Source organism: Pseudophryne corroboree, chromosome 1 (genome assembly GCF_028390025.1).
Source record: "Pseudophryne corroboree isolate aPseCor3 chromosome 1, aPseCor3.hap2, whole genome shotgun sequence".
Classification (NCBI taxonomy): Eukaryota; Metazoa; Chordata; class Amphibia; order Anura; family Myobatrachidae; genus Pseudophryne; species Pseudophryne corroboree.
The window spans coordinates 1193496367-1193511598 of record NC_086444.1 but is presented as its reverse complement, the minus strand read 5'-3'; the positions used below and the strand labels follow the sequence as shown (position 1 = coordinate 1193511598).

General features: G+C 46.2%; 1 protein-coding gene across 1 annotated transcript in view; it reads left to right on the top strand.

Annotated features, from left to right (window-relative positions):
* The first annotated feature begins 1779 nt into the window (after positions 1-1779).
* Positions 1780-15232, top strand: part of LOC135016964 (uncharacterized) — a 315998-nt gene continuing 302545 nt past the window's right edge. The window contains exon 1 of the mRNA XM_063952910.1: positions 1780-1798. The gene's annotated coding sequence lies outside the window, so the exon portion shown is untranslated. The remainder of the gene's footprint in view (positions 1799-15232) is intronic.

Here is a 15232-nt window from a genome sequence, read left to right as displayed (position 1 = left end):
CTCTTTGATAGTGTCGTCTAAATAGGGAATTATTCCTTAATTAATATATGGAAATGTTGATTTTGTGGTTTACCTAGCAGAACTGTAAAGGTACGATTCATTTCCCTGTAAAATTCATATTTTTTCTCTAATCTATTCTCTAATCTATCACAATAAATACAACCAGGGCCGGAGCTACCATTAGGCAGCTGCCTATGGGCGCCGGGACCTGAGTGGGCGGTACGCTGAGGCTGCCAGGAGCATTTTGGTCATTTTGACAGTAAGCCGCCCCCTCCCTCTCCCCCCACTCGGCCCTGTAGCCATGCAATAGCAGCAGCAGGGCACCCGGCGGCATGGACACACATAGCAGCGCTGCGGGTAGTCCTGCAACGCTGCTAAGCTGACTGACAGTGACAGGCAGTTGATGCACTACCCACTACCCAGAGTCCCAGGATCCACCAGTGAGTCTTTTTTAATTCACCACCGCACCGCTGTGCAGGGGAGCAGAGAGGTGGTTTCCCCCTCGCCCGGTCCCGTGTCCCCTCTCTGTCGGGCCGGCTCCATGCCATTGCTGCTTGATGCTTTTTTTTTTTTAAAGGGGCGTGACCACACCTCCGTGATTAGGCCACGCCCCCAAGTATGTCAGGTCCTCGACGGTCTGTCTGTGGCTCTGCTGCCTGGCATGCCTGCTCTTTCAGAGACTGGCTCTTGTGACTTAAGCTGGAGGTAACTACTGTGGTAGGCTATCTGTGTGTCTCAGTATGAGTGTCTGTGTGTCTCAATATCAGTGTGTGTGTCTCAGTATGAGTGTGTGTGTGTGTGTGTGTGTGTGTGTGTGTGTGTGCCTATGCCTCAATATAAGTGTCAGTGTGTGTCTCAGTATGAGTGTGTGTGCCTCAGTATGTGTGTGTGCCTCTGCCTCAGTATAAGTGTGTACCTCAGTATGATTGTGTGTGTGTCTCAGTATGATGGTATGTGTGCCTCTGCCTCAGTATGAGTGTCTGTGTGTGTGTGGGGGCCTCAGTATCACTGTGTGTGTCTCGGTATGAGTGTGTGCCTCTGTCTCAGTATGAGTGTCAGAGTGTGTGTGTGTGTGTGTGTGTGTGTCTCAGTATGAGTGGGTGTGTGCCTTTGCCTCAGTATTGGTGTCAGCGGGAGTGTGTCTCAGTCTTAGTATGAGTGTATGTGTTCCTCTGCCTCAATATGAGTGTCAGTGTGTGTGTGTGTGTGTGTCTCAGTATCACTGTGTGTTTGTCTCAGTATGAGTGTGTGTGTGGGCCTCAGTGTGGGTGGTTGTGTGTGTGTACTACAGGGCTCATTGTGATACATCCAGTACCTGTATTGCCATACCTCACACCCTGTTAAAAAAGTTCCCTGCACATATACTGTATCACTAGAGGCCTGAGGAGAGTATAGGCAGATTCAATGGCAGCACCGAGCACCCCCCCATCCCCCCCCCTGCTGTTTAGGAGGATCATTTTATTTTATTTTTGTAATTTTTAATACAGCAACAGGCTGCTCGGGGTGGGGTGTAGGGGGGGGGGGGGGGGGGGGCAGGATGTCACATACCCCCCAGGCCGCTCTGTCACTTATGTCCTGGGCCGCCTCATCTAGAGGAAGTGCCCTGGTAGTCCAGTGGTTTATGCATCTGCAGCCTGCTCCCACCACCATCACTGTGAGACCAGCACCAGCATGTGATACTACTACAGCCTTTTTTTTTTTACTTTGTACTACAGAGCTACGGAACACCTGTAGGTCCATAGACTGTGATGGATGCTGACTTATTGCTTCTCCATCTGACCGTTTCTCCTCCTTGCAAGTAGGTAGTGTTTTTTTTTCCATGTGTCGCCTGTAGCTGATATGGAACTACATTTTCCAGTATGACATGCTACTTTTTGGCAGGATATGCTTGGACTTGTAGTTCCACATTTCCCTATATTTGCAACATAAAAACTGTTTGTTAACGAACCAACATAGTATATCACAAGATAGTGTACTGAACAAGACATCCGTACCTGCTGCTCAGAAAACGTATTTGTCAGTTTGTCATGATCTATTTTTTCGCCATATATTAGTAATGAAATCTAACTGCACACACTAAACAAATGTGCTGCCCGACAACGCTCAGAATCCCGACGCCGGAATCCCAAGAGTCAACATACCGAATGTAAGTATGCTGGGGAGGGTTTCAGTTAGTCTGTGGGGGGTATGGGGAGGGGGATAGGGTTAGGAACCAGGGGAGGTTTAGGGTCAGGTTGTAGGAAGGGAGGGTTAGGCTGCAGGTAGGGGAGGGTAGAGGGTTAGCATACTTTCCTACGAGGTGCTGGGATTCTAATCAGCAGGATGCTGCTGTCATTCTTCTGACTACTGGCATCCTAAGTGCCAGGATCCATTTCCCAACCTGCTGTAGGGTGTATTCTCTATACAGTCTGCAACATTTTTTATACGTTATAATCCAATCGGCGGGACAGTGGCATAGGGTAAGTATTACTGCCTCACAGCACTCAAGTCATGAGTTCAATTCCTGGTCATGGCCTGTCTGTGTGGAGTGTGCATGTTCTTTTTATGTTTGTGTGGGTTTCCTCTGGGTATTCCGGTTTCCTCCCAGTCTCCCACACTTCAAAAACATATGTGAAGGTTATGTGGATATGTGTGTGTGTGTGTGTGTGTGTGTGTGTTTGCTTTTTAGGGACTATCACTCCCATTCCAGTGGAACAGGGAGTGATATGAATTCTGATGTTATGTGTACAGCGCTGTGCAAATTAGTGGCACTATATAAGTAAACAATAATAATCATTTTGATACTTTAAGATAGGGCCTTGCGCATATGTTGGAGAAGCCATCACATTTCCCCTTTGTACTTAGCAGGAGCACATTCATTTGCTGTTCTGTCAGTAATAAAGGGGTAAATGCTAATTATGTACTGGGGAGCATAGTGGGGTTTTTTCCTGTTAGGGCAAATGTGTGTGTTTTTTTTACCCTGTGGAAGCCAAAGTGTTTTTTTGTTTTTTCCTGAAAGGGGCCAATGTTTTTGTCATTATTTTTCCTGTGGATGCCAATGTGTTTTTTTTTTTATTTCCTGTGTTGGCCAATGGGGAGGAGCGTGGAGGGGGAGGGAGGCTGAAGTTTTGCCTAGGGTGCTGAGAAATCTTGCACCGGCCCTGAATACAACTTGCATAAAATTTTCTTTGTGATGTGTGTGTGCTTGTGTGGCGTTGTATGCTGTTTCATTATCTGAGTGACGCCGATTGACTGCATATTGTTGGAACCGAGCAAGGGGTTACCTACGGAAGGCACCAGGACTGTTGAAAATTGAAATTGTTTTGAATGATTGTGCTGCCTTATTTGACTGGATATATAAAGATTGGGGGGTGCTCGTAGATACTAGGCTTAATAACAGTACACAATGTCAAAATGCAGAAAAGAAGGCAACTAAAGTGCTTGCATGCATGAAACGGGGCATAGAGACAAGGGACGAGGATGTAATCCTGCCACTGTACAAATCATTGGTACGTCCGCACTTGGAATATTGTGTTCAATTTTGGGCACCACATTATAAAAAAGATATCTGGGAACTCGAAAGAGTTCAAAGGCGAGCTACTAAATTGATTAAAGGGTTAGAGACTCTGGACTACGAGGAAAGGCTTACTAGGTTAAATATGTATACACTAGAAAAGAGGTGTCTAAGAGGAGACATGGGCCCTCATTCCGAGTTGATCGCTCGCAAGGCGATTATAGCAGAGTTACACACGCTAAGCCGCCGCCTACTGGGAGTGAATCTAAACATCTTAAATGTGCGACCGATGTATTCGCAATATTGCGATCAAAACCGAGTTAGCAGTTTCTGAGTAACTCCAGACTTACTCTGCCTGTGCGATCAATTCAGTGCTTTTCGGTCCCGGCTGACGTCATAAACACACCCAGCGTTCGCCCAAGCACTCCCACCGTTTCTCCAGACACGCCTGCGTTTTTTCCGGAAACGGTAGCGTTTCCAGCCACACGCCCCTAAAACGCCGTACATCCGCCCAGTAACACCCATTTCCTGTCAATCACAATGCGTTCTCCGGAGCGACGAAAAAGCCGTGAGTAAAATTACTTTCTTCTTAGTAAAGTTACTTGACGCATGCGCAGTGCGAACATTACGCATGCGCACTAAGAGAATTCTCACTGCGATGCGATGAAAAATACCGAGCGAACAACTCGGAATGAGGGCCATTATTAATATCTTCAAATATGTAAAGGGACATTATAAGGAGTTTGCAGGGGATTTGTTTATTATAAGAACTCTGTATAGGACACGTGGGCACTCGCTGAGGCTAGACGGGAGAAAATTTCGTACACAACGTAGGAAAGGGTTCTTCACAGTAAGGGCAATAAAGATTTGGAACTCCCTGCCGGAGAAGGTGATAATGGCGGACTCTGTAAATGCATTTAAAAATGGATTGGACAAATTTCGAACTGAGAAAGGTATCCAAGGCTTTAGCATTTAATATATTGACATTAAATATCTGGGAGTGATACGAATTATAGTTGATATATATATATTAGTGATGTGCACCGGACATTTTTCGGGTTTTGTGTTTTGGTTTTGGATTCGGTTCCGTGGCCGTGTTTTGGATTCGGACGCGTTTTGGCAAAACCTCCCTGAAAATTTTTTGTCGGATTCGGGTGTGTTTTGGATTCGTTTTTTTTTTTACAAAAAACACTCAAAAACAGCTTAAATCATAGAATTTGGGGGTCATTTTGATCCCATAGTATTATTAACCTCAATAACCATAATTTACACTCATTTTCAGTCTATTCTGAACACCTCACAATATTATTTTTAGTCCTAAAATTTGCACCGAGGTCGCTGGATGGCTAAGCTAAGCGACACAAGTGGCCGACACAAACACCTGGCCCATCTAGGAGTGGCACTGTAGTGTCAGGCAGGATGGCACTTCAAAAAAATTGTCCACAAACAGCACATGATGCAAAGAAAAAAAGAGGCGCAATGAGGTAGCTGTGTGTCTAAGCTAAGCGACCCAAGTGGCCGACACAAACGCCTGGCCCATCTAGGAGTGGCACTGCAGTGTCAGACAGGATGGCACTTCAAAAAAATAGTCCCCAAACAGCACATGATGCAAAGAAAAAAAGAGGCGCACCAAGGTCGCTGTGTGACTAAGCTAAGCGACACAAGTGGCCGACACAAACACCTGGCCCATCTAGGAGTGGAACTGCAGTGTCAGACAGGATGGCACTTCAAAAAAAAAATAGTCCCCAAACAGCACATGATGCAAAGAAAAAAAGAGGCGCAATGAGGTAGCTGTGTGACTAAGCTAAGCGACCCAAGTGGCCGACACAAACACCTGGCCCATCTAGGAGTGGCACTGCAGTGTCAGACAGGATGGGAGATTAAAAAAATTGTCCCCAAACAGCACACGATGCAAAGAAAAAAAGAGGTGCAATGAGGTAGCTGTGTGACTAAGCTAAGCGACCCAAGTGGCCGACACAAACACCTGGCCCATCTAGGAGTGGCACTGCAGTATCAGGCAGGATGGCACTTCAAAAAAATTGTCCCCAAACAGCACATGATGCAAAGAAAAAAAGAGGCGCACCAAGGTCGCTGTGTGACTAAGCTAAGCGACCCAAGTGGCCGACACAAACACCTGGCCCATCTAGGAGTGGCACTGCAGTGTCAGGCAGGATGGCACTTCAAAAAAATTGTCCCCAAACAGCACATGATGCAAAGAAAAATGAAAGAAAAAAGAGGTGCAAGATGGAATTGTCTTTGGGCCCTCCCACCCACCCTTATGTTGTATAAACAGGACATGCACACTTTAACCAACCCATAATTTCAGCGACAGGATCTGCCACACGACTGTGACTGAAATGACTGGTTGGTTTGGGCCCCCACCAAAAAAAGAAGCAATCAATCTCTCCTAGCACAAACTGGCTCTACAGAGGCAAGATGTCCACCTCATCATCATCCTCCGATTCCTCACCCCTTTCACTGTGTACATCCCCCTCCTCACAGAGTATTAATTCGTCCCCACTGGAATCCACCATCTCAGGTCCCTGTGTACTTTCTGGAGGCAATTGCTGCTGGTGAATGTCTCCACGGAGGAATTGATTATAATTCATTTTGATGAACATCATCTTCTCCACATTTTCTGGAAGTAACCTCGTACACCGATTGCTGACAAGGTGAGCGGCTGCACTAAACACTCTTTCGGAGTACACACTGGAGGGAGGGCAACTTAGGTAGAATAAAGGGGAAGAAATGGGTGCAGATGCACTATACAATCATTACTGTAAATTACAGTATATAATATACTAAGAGGTTGTTGGCATATAATTGGCCAATGATATGGGCTTGCTCACCGCGTCGAGGTCACCTCTATCGAGCAAGTTTCTAACACTTTTGGGGTTCACACTGGGATGCAGGGCACCCCCAAATCAGCCCAGCCATGAACCCCCCAAAAGGCATCACACTAGTGGAAAATCGTGAGGTGTAATAAAGTATAAGAGAAGCATAGGTAGTTACGGAGTGTAGAAAGTGTTTTAAAATTAGATATAAAGTGGGTGAAAAAAATACATGGATAAAATGACACACTTAGGAGGTAGTGAAAAAATAGTGACTATAAGTGTTAGGGTGTGTTGCCCTGGAGTGGCCCAGACAGAACAGTTCAGGGGACCCCAAGTCCCAATGCTTACCCCCAAATAGACTGACACTGTATGAAAATAATAGGACTTACTTTGTATTACGCCTGTATCATTGATGTGCAGTCAGATGTAGGTCCCTGCTTAAAATCAGTTTGGTAGGTGGGGGAGGGGTGCTAGTCAGAATGAAGTAATCTCAGACTTCAGGTGTGTATTTATACACATAGTATAGACTATACAGAGGAAATGGGTCTAGACTGCACACCCTAGTGGTTGTAATGAAAGGTGCTATCTGCTGAGATTTTATGGTAATACAGGGGAAGAAATGGGTGCAGATGCACTATACAATCATTACTGTAAATTACAGTATATAATATACTAAGAAGTTGTTGGCATATAATTGGCCAATGATATGGGCTTGCTCACCGCGTTGAGGTCACCTCTATCAGCAAGTCCCTAACACTTTTGGGGTTCACACTGGGACGCAGGGCACCCCCAAATCAGCCCAGCCATGAACCCCCCCAAGGCATCACACTAGTGGAAAATCGTGAGGTGTAATAAAGTATAAGAGAAGCATAGGTAGTTACGGAGTGTAGAAAGTGTTTTAAAATTAGATATAAAGTGGGTGAAAAAAATACATGGATAAAATGACACACTTAGGAGGTAGTGAAAAAATAGTGACTATAAGTGTTAGGGTGTGATGCCCTGGAGTGGCCCAGACAGAACAGTTCAGGGGACCCCACGTCCCAATGCTTACCCCCAAATAGACTGACACTGTATGAAAATAATAGGACTTACTTTGTATTACGCCTGAATCATTGATGTGCAGTCAGATGTAGGTCCCTGCTTAAAATCAGTTTGGTAGGTGGGGGAGGGGTGCTAGTCAGAATGAAGTAATCTCAGACTTCAGGTGTGTATTTATACACATAGTATAGACTATACAGAGGAAATGGGTCTAGACTGCACACCCTAGTGGTTGTAATGAAAGGTGCTATCTGCTGAGATTTTATGGTAATACAGGGGAAGAAATGGGTGCAGATGCACTATACAATCATTACTGTAAATTACAGTATATAATATACTAAGAGGTTGTTGGCATATAATTGGCCAATGATATGGGCTTGCTCACCGCTTCGAGGTCACCTCTATCGAGCAAGTCCCTAACACTTTTGGGGTTCACACTGGGACGCAGGGCACCCCCAAATCAGCCCAGCCATGAACCCCCCCAAGACATCACACCTGAAGTCTGAGATTACTTCATTCTGACTAGCACCCCTCCCCCACCTACCAAACTGATTTTAAGCAGGGACCTACATCTGACTGCACATCAATGATTCAGGCGTAATACAAAGTAAGTCCTATTATTTTCATACAGTGTCAGTCTATTTGGGGGTAAGCATTGGGACGTGGGGTCCCCTGAACTGTTCTGTCTGGGCCACTCCAGGGCATCACACCCTAACACTTATAGTCACTATTTTTTCACTACCTCCTAAGTGTGTCATTTTATCCATGTATTTTTTTCACCCACTTTATATCTAACTACCTATGCTTCTCTTATACTTTATTACACCTCACGATTTTCCACTAGTGTGATTCCTTGGGGGGGTTCATGGCTGGGCTGATTTGGGGGTGCCCTGCGTCCCAGTGTGAACCCCAAAAGTGTTAGGGACTTGCTCGATAGAGGTGACCTCGACGCGGTGAGCAAGCCCATATCATTGGCCAATTATATGCCAACAACCTCTTAGTATATTATATACTGTAATTTACAGTAATGATTGCATAGTGCATCTGCACCCATTTCTTCCCCTGTATTACCATAAAATCTCAGCAGATAGCACCTTTCATTACAACCACTAAGTGTGCAGTCTAGACCCATTTCCTTAGGTAGAATAAAGCCAGTTTGTGCAAGGGCCTCCAAATTGCCTCTTTTTCCTGCCAGTATACGTACGGACTGTCTAACGTGCCTACTTGGATGCGGTCACTCATATAATCCTCCACCATTCTTTCAATGGTGAGAGAATCATATGCAGTGACAGTAGACGACATGTCAGTAATCGTTGGCAGGTCCTTCAGTCCAGACCAGATGTCAGCACTCGCTCCAGACTGCCCTGCATCACCGCCAGCGGGTTGGCTCGGAATTCTTAGCCTTTTCCTCGCACCCCCAGTTGCGGGAGAATGTGAAGGAGGAGATGTTGACGGGTCACGTTCCGCTTGACTTGACAATTTTCTCACCAGCAGGTCTTTGAACCTCTGCAGACTTGTGTCTGCCGGAAAGAGAGATACAACGTAGGTTTTAAATCTAGGATCGAGCACGGTGGCCAAAATGTAGTGCTCTGATTTCAACAGATTGACCACCCGTGAATCCTGGTTAGGCGAATTAAGGGCTCCATCCACAAGTCCCACATGCCTAGCGGAATCGCTCTGTTTTAGCTCCTCCTTCAATGTCTCCAGCTTCTTCTGCAAAAGCCTGATGAGGGGAATGACCTGACTCAGGCTGGCAGTGTCTGAACTGACTTCACGTGTGGCAAGTTCAAAGGGTTGCAGAACCTTGCACAACGTTGAAATCATTCTCCACTGCGCTTGAGTCAGGTGCATTCCCCCTCCTTTGCCTATATCGTGGGCAGATGTATAGGCTTGAATGGCCTTTTGCTGCTCCTCCATCCTCTGAAGCATATAGAGGGTTGAATTCCACCTCGTTACCACCTCTTGCTTCAGATGATGGCAGGGCAGGTTCAGGAATGTTTGGTGGTGCTCCAGTCTTCGGCACGCGGTGGCTGAATGCCGAAAGTGGCCCGCAATTCTTCGGGCCACCGACAGCATCTCTTGCACGCCCCTGTCGTTTTTTAAATGATTCTGAACCACCAAATTCAATGTATGTGCAAAACATGGGACGTGCTGGAATTTGCCCAGCTGTAATGCACGCACAATATTGGTGGCGTTGTCCGATGTCACAAATCCCCAGGAGAGTCCAATTGGGGTAAGCCATTCTTCGATGATGTTCCTCAGTTTCCGTAAGAGGTTGTCAGCTGTGTGCCTCTTCTGGAAAGCGGTGATACAAAGCGTAGCCTGCCTAGGAACGAGTTGGCGTTTGCAAGATGCTGCTACTGGTGCCGCCGCTGCTGTTCTTGCTGCGGGAGGCAATACATCTAACCAGTGGGCTGTCACAGTCATATAGTCCTGAGTCTGCCCTGCTCCACTTGTCCACATGTCCGTAGTTAAGTGGACATTGGGTACAACTGCATTTTTTAGGACACTGGTGACTCTTTTTCTGAGGTCTTTGTACATTTACGGTATCGCCTGCCTAGAAAAATGGAACCTAGATGGTATTTGGAACCGGGGTCACAGTACCTCAATCAAGTCTCTAGTTGCCTCTGAATTAACGGTGGATACCGGAACCACGTTTCTCACCGCCCAGGCTGCCAAGGCCGCTTTGCAGCAGGATGACTGCTGTGATATTTCATCTTCCTCGCAAAGGACTGTTGGACAGTCAATTGCTAACTGGAAGTAGTACAAGTGGTCTTCCGACTTCCCCTCTGGGATGACGATCGACTCCCAGCAGCGACAACAGCAGCGCCAGCAGCAGTAGGCGTTACACTCAAGGATGCATCGGAGGAATCCCAGGCAGGAGAGGACTCGTCAGACTTGCCAGTGACATGGCCTGCAGGACTATTGGCTTTCCTGTGTAAGGAGCAAATTGACACTGAGGGAGTTGGTGGTGTGGTTTGCAGGAGCTTGGTTACAAGAGGAAGGGATTTAGTTGTCAGTGGACTTCTTCCGCTGTCACCCAAAGTTTTTGAACTTGTCACTGACTTCTGATGAATGCGGTCTAGGTGACGTATAAGGGAGGATGTTCCTAGGTGGTTAACGTCCTTACCCCTACTTATTACAGCTTGACAAAGGCAACACACGGCTTGACACCTGTTGTCCGCATTTGTGTTGAAATAATTCCACACCGAAGAGTTGTTTTTTTTTGTATTTTGACCAGGCATGTCAATGGCCATATTCGTCCCATGGACAACAGGTGTCTCCCCGGGTGCCTGACTTAAACAAACCACCTCACCATCAGAATCCTCCTTGTCAATTTCCTCCTCAGCGCCAGCAACACCCATATCCTCATCCTGGTGTACTTCAACAGTGACATCTTCAAATTGACTATCAGGAACTGGACTGCGGGTGCTCCTTCCAGCACTTGCAGGGGGCGTGCAAATGGTGGAAGGCGCAAGTTCTTCCCGTCCAGTGTTGGGAAGGTCAGGCATCGCAACCGACACAATTGAACTCTCCTTGGGGATTTGTGATTTAGAAGAACGCACAGTTCTTTGCTGTGCTTTTGCCAGCTTAAGTCTTTTCATTTTTCTAGCGAGAGGATGAGTGCTTCCATCCTCATGTGAATCTGAACCACTAGCCATGAACATAGGCCAGGGCCTCAGCCGTTCCTTGCCACTCCGTGTCGTAAATGGCATATTGGCAAGTTTACGCTTCTCCTTAGACGCTTTCAATTTTGATTTTTGGGTGATTTTACTGAACTTTTGTTTTTTGGATTTTACATGCTCTCTACTATGACATTGGGCATCGGCCTTGGCAGACGACGTTGATGGCATTTCATTGTCTCGGCCATGACTAGTGGCAGCAGCTTCAGCACGAGGTGGAAGTGGATCTTGATCTTTCCCTATTTTAACCTCCACATTTTTGTTCTCCATTTTTTAATGTGTGGAATTATATGCCAGTATCAATAGCAATGGCCTACTACTATATATACTGTGCACAACTGAAATGCACCACAGTTATGGATGGATAGTATACTTCACGACACAGAGGTAGGTACAGCACTGGCCTACTGTACCGTACTGCAATATATTATATACTGGTGGTCTGCAAACTGTGCAAAAATTAAATGCACCACAGGTATGGATGGATAGTATACCTGACGACACAGAGGTAGGTACAGCAGTGGCCTACTGTACCGTACTGCTATATATTATATACTGGTGGTCAGCAAACTGTGCAAAAATGAAATGCACCACAGGTATGGATGGATAGTATACTTGACGACACAGAGGTAGGTACAGCAGTGGCCTACTGTACCATACTGCTATATATTATATACTGGTGGTCAGCAAACTGTGCAAAAATGAAATGCACCACATGTATGGATGGATAGTACACTTGACGACACAGAGGTAGGTACAGCAGTGGCCTACTGTACCGTACTGCTATATATTATATACTGGTGGTCAGCAAACTGTGCAAAAATGAAATGCACCACAGGTATGGATGGATAGTATACTTGACGACACAGAGGTAGGTACAGCAGTGGCCTACTGTACCGTAATGCTATATATTATATACTGGTGGTCAGCAAACTGTGCAAAACTGAAATGCACCACAGGTATGGATGGATAGTATACTTGACGACACAGAGGTAGGTACAGCAGTGGCCTACTGTACCGTACTGCTATATATTATATACTGGTGGTCAGCAAACTGTGCAAAACTGAAATGCACCACAGGTATGGATGGATAGTATACTTGACGACACAGAGGTAGGTACAGCAGTGGCCTACTGTACCGTACTGCTATATATTCTATACTGGTGGTCAGCAAACTGTGCAAAACTGAAATGCACCACAGGTATGGATGGATAATATACTTGACGACACAGAGGTAGGTACAGCAGTGGCCTACTGTACCGTAATGCTATATATTATATACTGGTGGTCAGCAAACTGTGCAAAACTGAAATGCACCACAGGTATGGATGGATAGTATACTTGACGACACAGAGGTAGGTACAGCAGTGGCCTACTGTACCATACTGCTATATATATTATATACTGGTGGTCAGCAAACTGCAAAACTGAAATGCACCACAGGTATGGATGGATAGTATACTTGATTACACAGAGGTAGGTAGAGCAGTGGCCTACTGTACCGTAATGCTATATATTATATACTGGTGGTCAGCAAACTGTGCAAAACTGAAATGCACCACAGGTATGGATGGATAGTATACTTGACGACACAGAGGTAGGTAAGCAGTGGCCTTTTGTACCGTACTCCTATATATTATAAACTGGTGGTCAGCAAAATTATGTACTGTACTCCTACTATATACTACAATGCAGCACAGATATGGGGTGTTTTTTTTAGGCAGACAACGTATACTGGTGGTCACTGGTCAGCAAAACTCTGCACTGTACTCCTCCTATATAATATACTGGTGGTCCCCAGTGCCCACAATAAAGCAGTGTGAGCACAGATATATGCAGCACACTGAGCACAGATATGGAGTGTTTTTCAGGCAGACAACGTATACTGGTGGTCACTGTCAGCAAAACTCTGCACTGTACTCCTGCTATATAATAGAGATGAGCGCCTGAAATTTTTCGGGTTTTGTGTTTTGGTTTTGGGTTCGGTTCCGCGGCCGTGTTTTGGGTTCGACCGCGTTTTGGCAAAACCTCACCGAATTTTTTTTGTCGGATTCGGGTGTGTTTTGGATTCGGGTGTTTTTTTCAAAAAACCCTAAAAAACAGCTTAAATCATAGAATTTGGGGGTAATTTTGATCCCAAAGTATTATTAACCTCAAAAAACATAATTTACACTCATTTTCAGCCTATTCTGAACACATCACACCTCACAATATTATTTTTAGTCCTAAAATTTGCACCGAGGTCGCTGTGTGAGTAAGATAAGCGACCCTAGTGGCCGACACAAACACCGGGCCCATCTAGGAGTGGCACTGCAGTGTCACGCAGGATGTCCCTTCCAAAAAACCCTCCCCAAACAGCACATGACGCAAAGAAAAAAAGAGGCGCAATGAGGTAGCTGACTGTGTGAGAAAGATAAGCGACCCTAGTGGCCGACACAAACACCGGGCCCATCTAGGAGTGGCACTGCAGTGTCACGCAGGATGTCCCTTCCAAAAAACCCTCCCCAATCAGCACATGATGCAAAGAAAAAGAAAAGAAAAAAGAGGTGCAAGATGGAATTATCCTTGGGCCCTCCCACCCACCCTTATGTTGTATAAACAAAACAGGACATGCACACTTTAACCAACCCATCATTTCAGTGACAGGGTCTGCCACACGACTGTGACTGATATGACGGGTTGGTTTGGACCCCCCCCAAAAAAGAAGCAATTAATCTCTCCTTGCACAAACTGGCTCTACAGAGGCAAGATGTCCACCTCATCTTCACCCTCCGATATATCACCGTGTACATCCCCCTCCTCACAGATTATCAATTCGTCCCCACTGGAATCCACCATCTCAGCTCCCTGTGTACTTTGTGGAGGCAATTGCTGCTGGTCAATGTCTCCGCGGAGGAATTGATTATAATTCATTTTAATGAACATCATCTTCTCCACATTTTCTGGATGTAACCTCGTACGCCGATTGCTGACAAGGTGAGCGGCGGCACTAAACACTCTTTCGGAGTACACACTTGTGGGAGGGCAACTTAGGTAGAATAAAGCCAGTTTGTGCAAGGGCCTCCAAATTGCCTCTTTTTCCTGCCAGTATAAGTACGGACTGTGTGACGTGCCTACTTGGATGCGGTCACTCATATAATCCTCCACCATTCTATCAATGTTGAGAGAATCATATGCAGTGACAGTAGACGACATGTCCGTAATCGTTGTCAGGTCCTTCAGTCCGGACCAGATGTCAGCATCAGCAGTCGCTCCAGACTGCCCTGCATCACCGCCAGCGGGTGGGCTCGGAATTCTGAGCCTTTTCCTCGCACCCCCAGTTGCGGGAGAATGTGAAGGAGGAGATGTTGACAGGTCGCGTTCCGCTTGACTTGACAATTTTGTCACCAGCAGGTCTTTCAACCCCAGCAGACCTGTGTCTGCCGGAAAGAGAGATCCAAGGTAGGCTTTAAATCTAGGATCGAGCACGGTGGCCAAAATGTAGTGCTCTGATTTCAACAGATTGACCACCCGTGAATCCTTGTTAAGCGAATTAAGGGCTGCATCCACAAGTCCCACATGCCTAGCGGAATCGCTCCGTGTTAGCTCCTTCTTCAATGCCTCCAGCTTCTTCTGCAAAAGCCTGATGAGGGGAATGACCTGACTCAGGCTGGCAGTGTCTGAACTGACTTCACGTGTGGCAAGTTCAAAGGGCATCAGAACCTTGCACAACGTTGAAATCATTCTCCACTGCACTTGAGACAGGTGCATTCCATCTCCTATATCGTGCTCAATTGTATAGGCTTGAATGGCCTTTTGCTGCTCCTCCAACCTCTGAAGCATATAGAGGGTTGAATTCCACCTCGTTACCACTTCTTGCTTCAGATGATTGCAGGGCAGGTTCAGTAGTTTTTGGTGGTGCTCCAGTCTTCTGTACGTGGTGCCTGTACGCCGAAAGTGTCCCGCAATTTTTCTGGCCACCGACAGCATCTCTTGCACGCCCCTGTCGTTTTTTAAAAAATTCTGCACCACCAAATTCAAGGTATGTGCAAAACATGGGACGTGCTGGAATTTGCCCATATTTAATGCACACACAATATTGCTGGTGTTGTCCGATGCCACAAATCCACAGGAGAGTCCAATTGGGGTAAGCCATTCCGCGATGATCTTCCTCAGTTGCCGTAAGAGGTTTTCAGCTGTGTGCG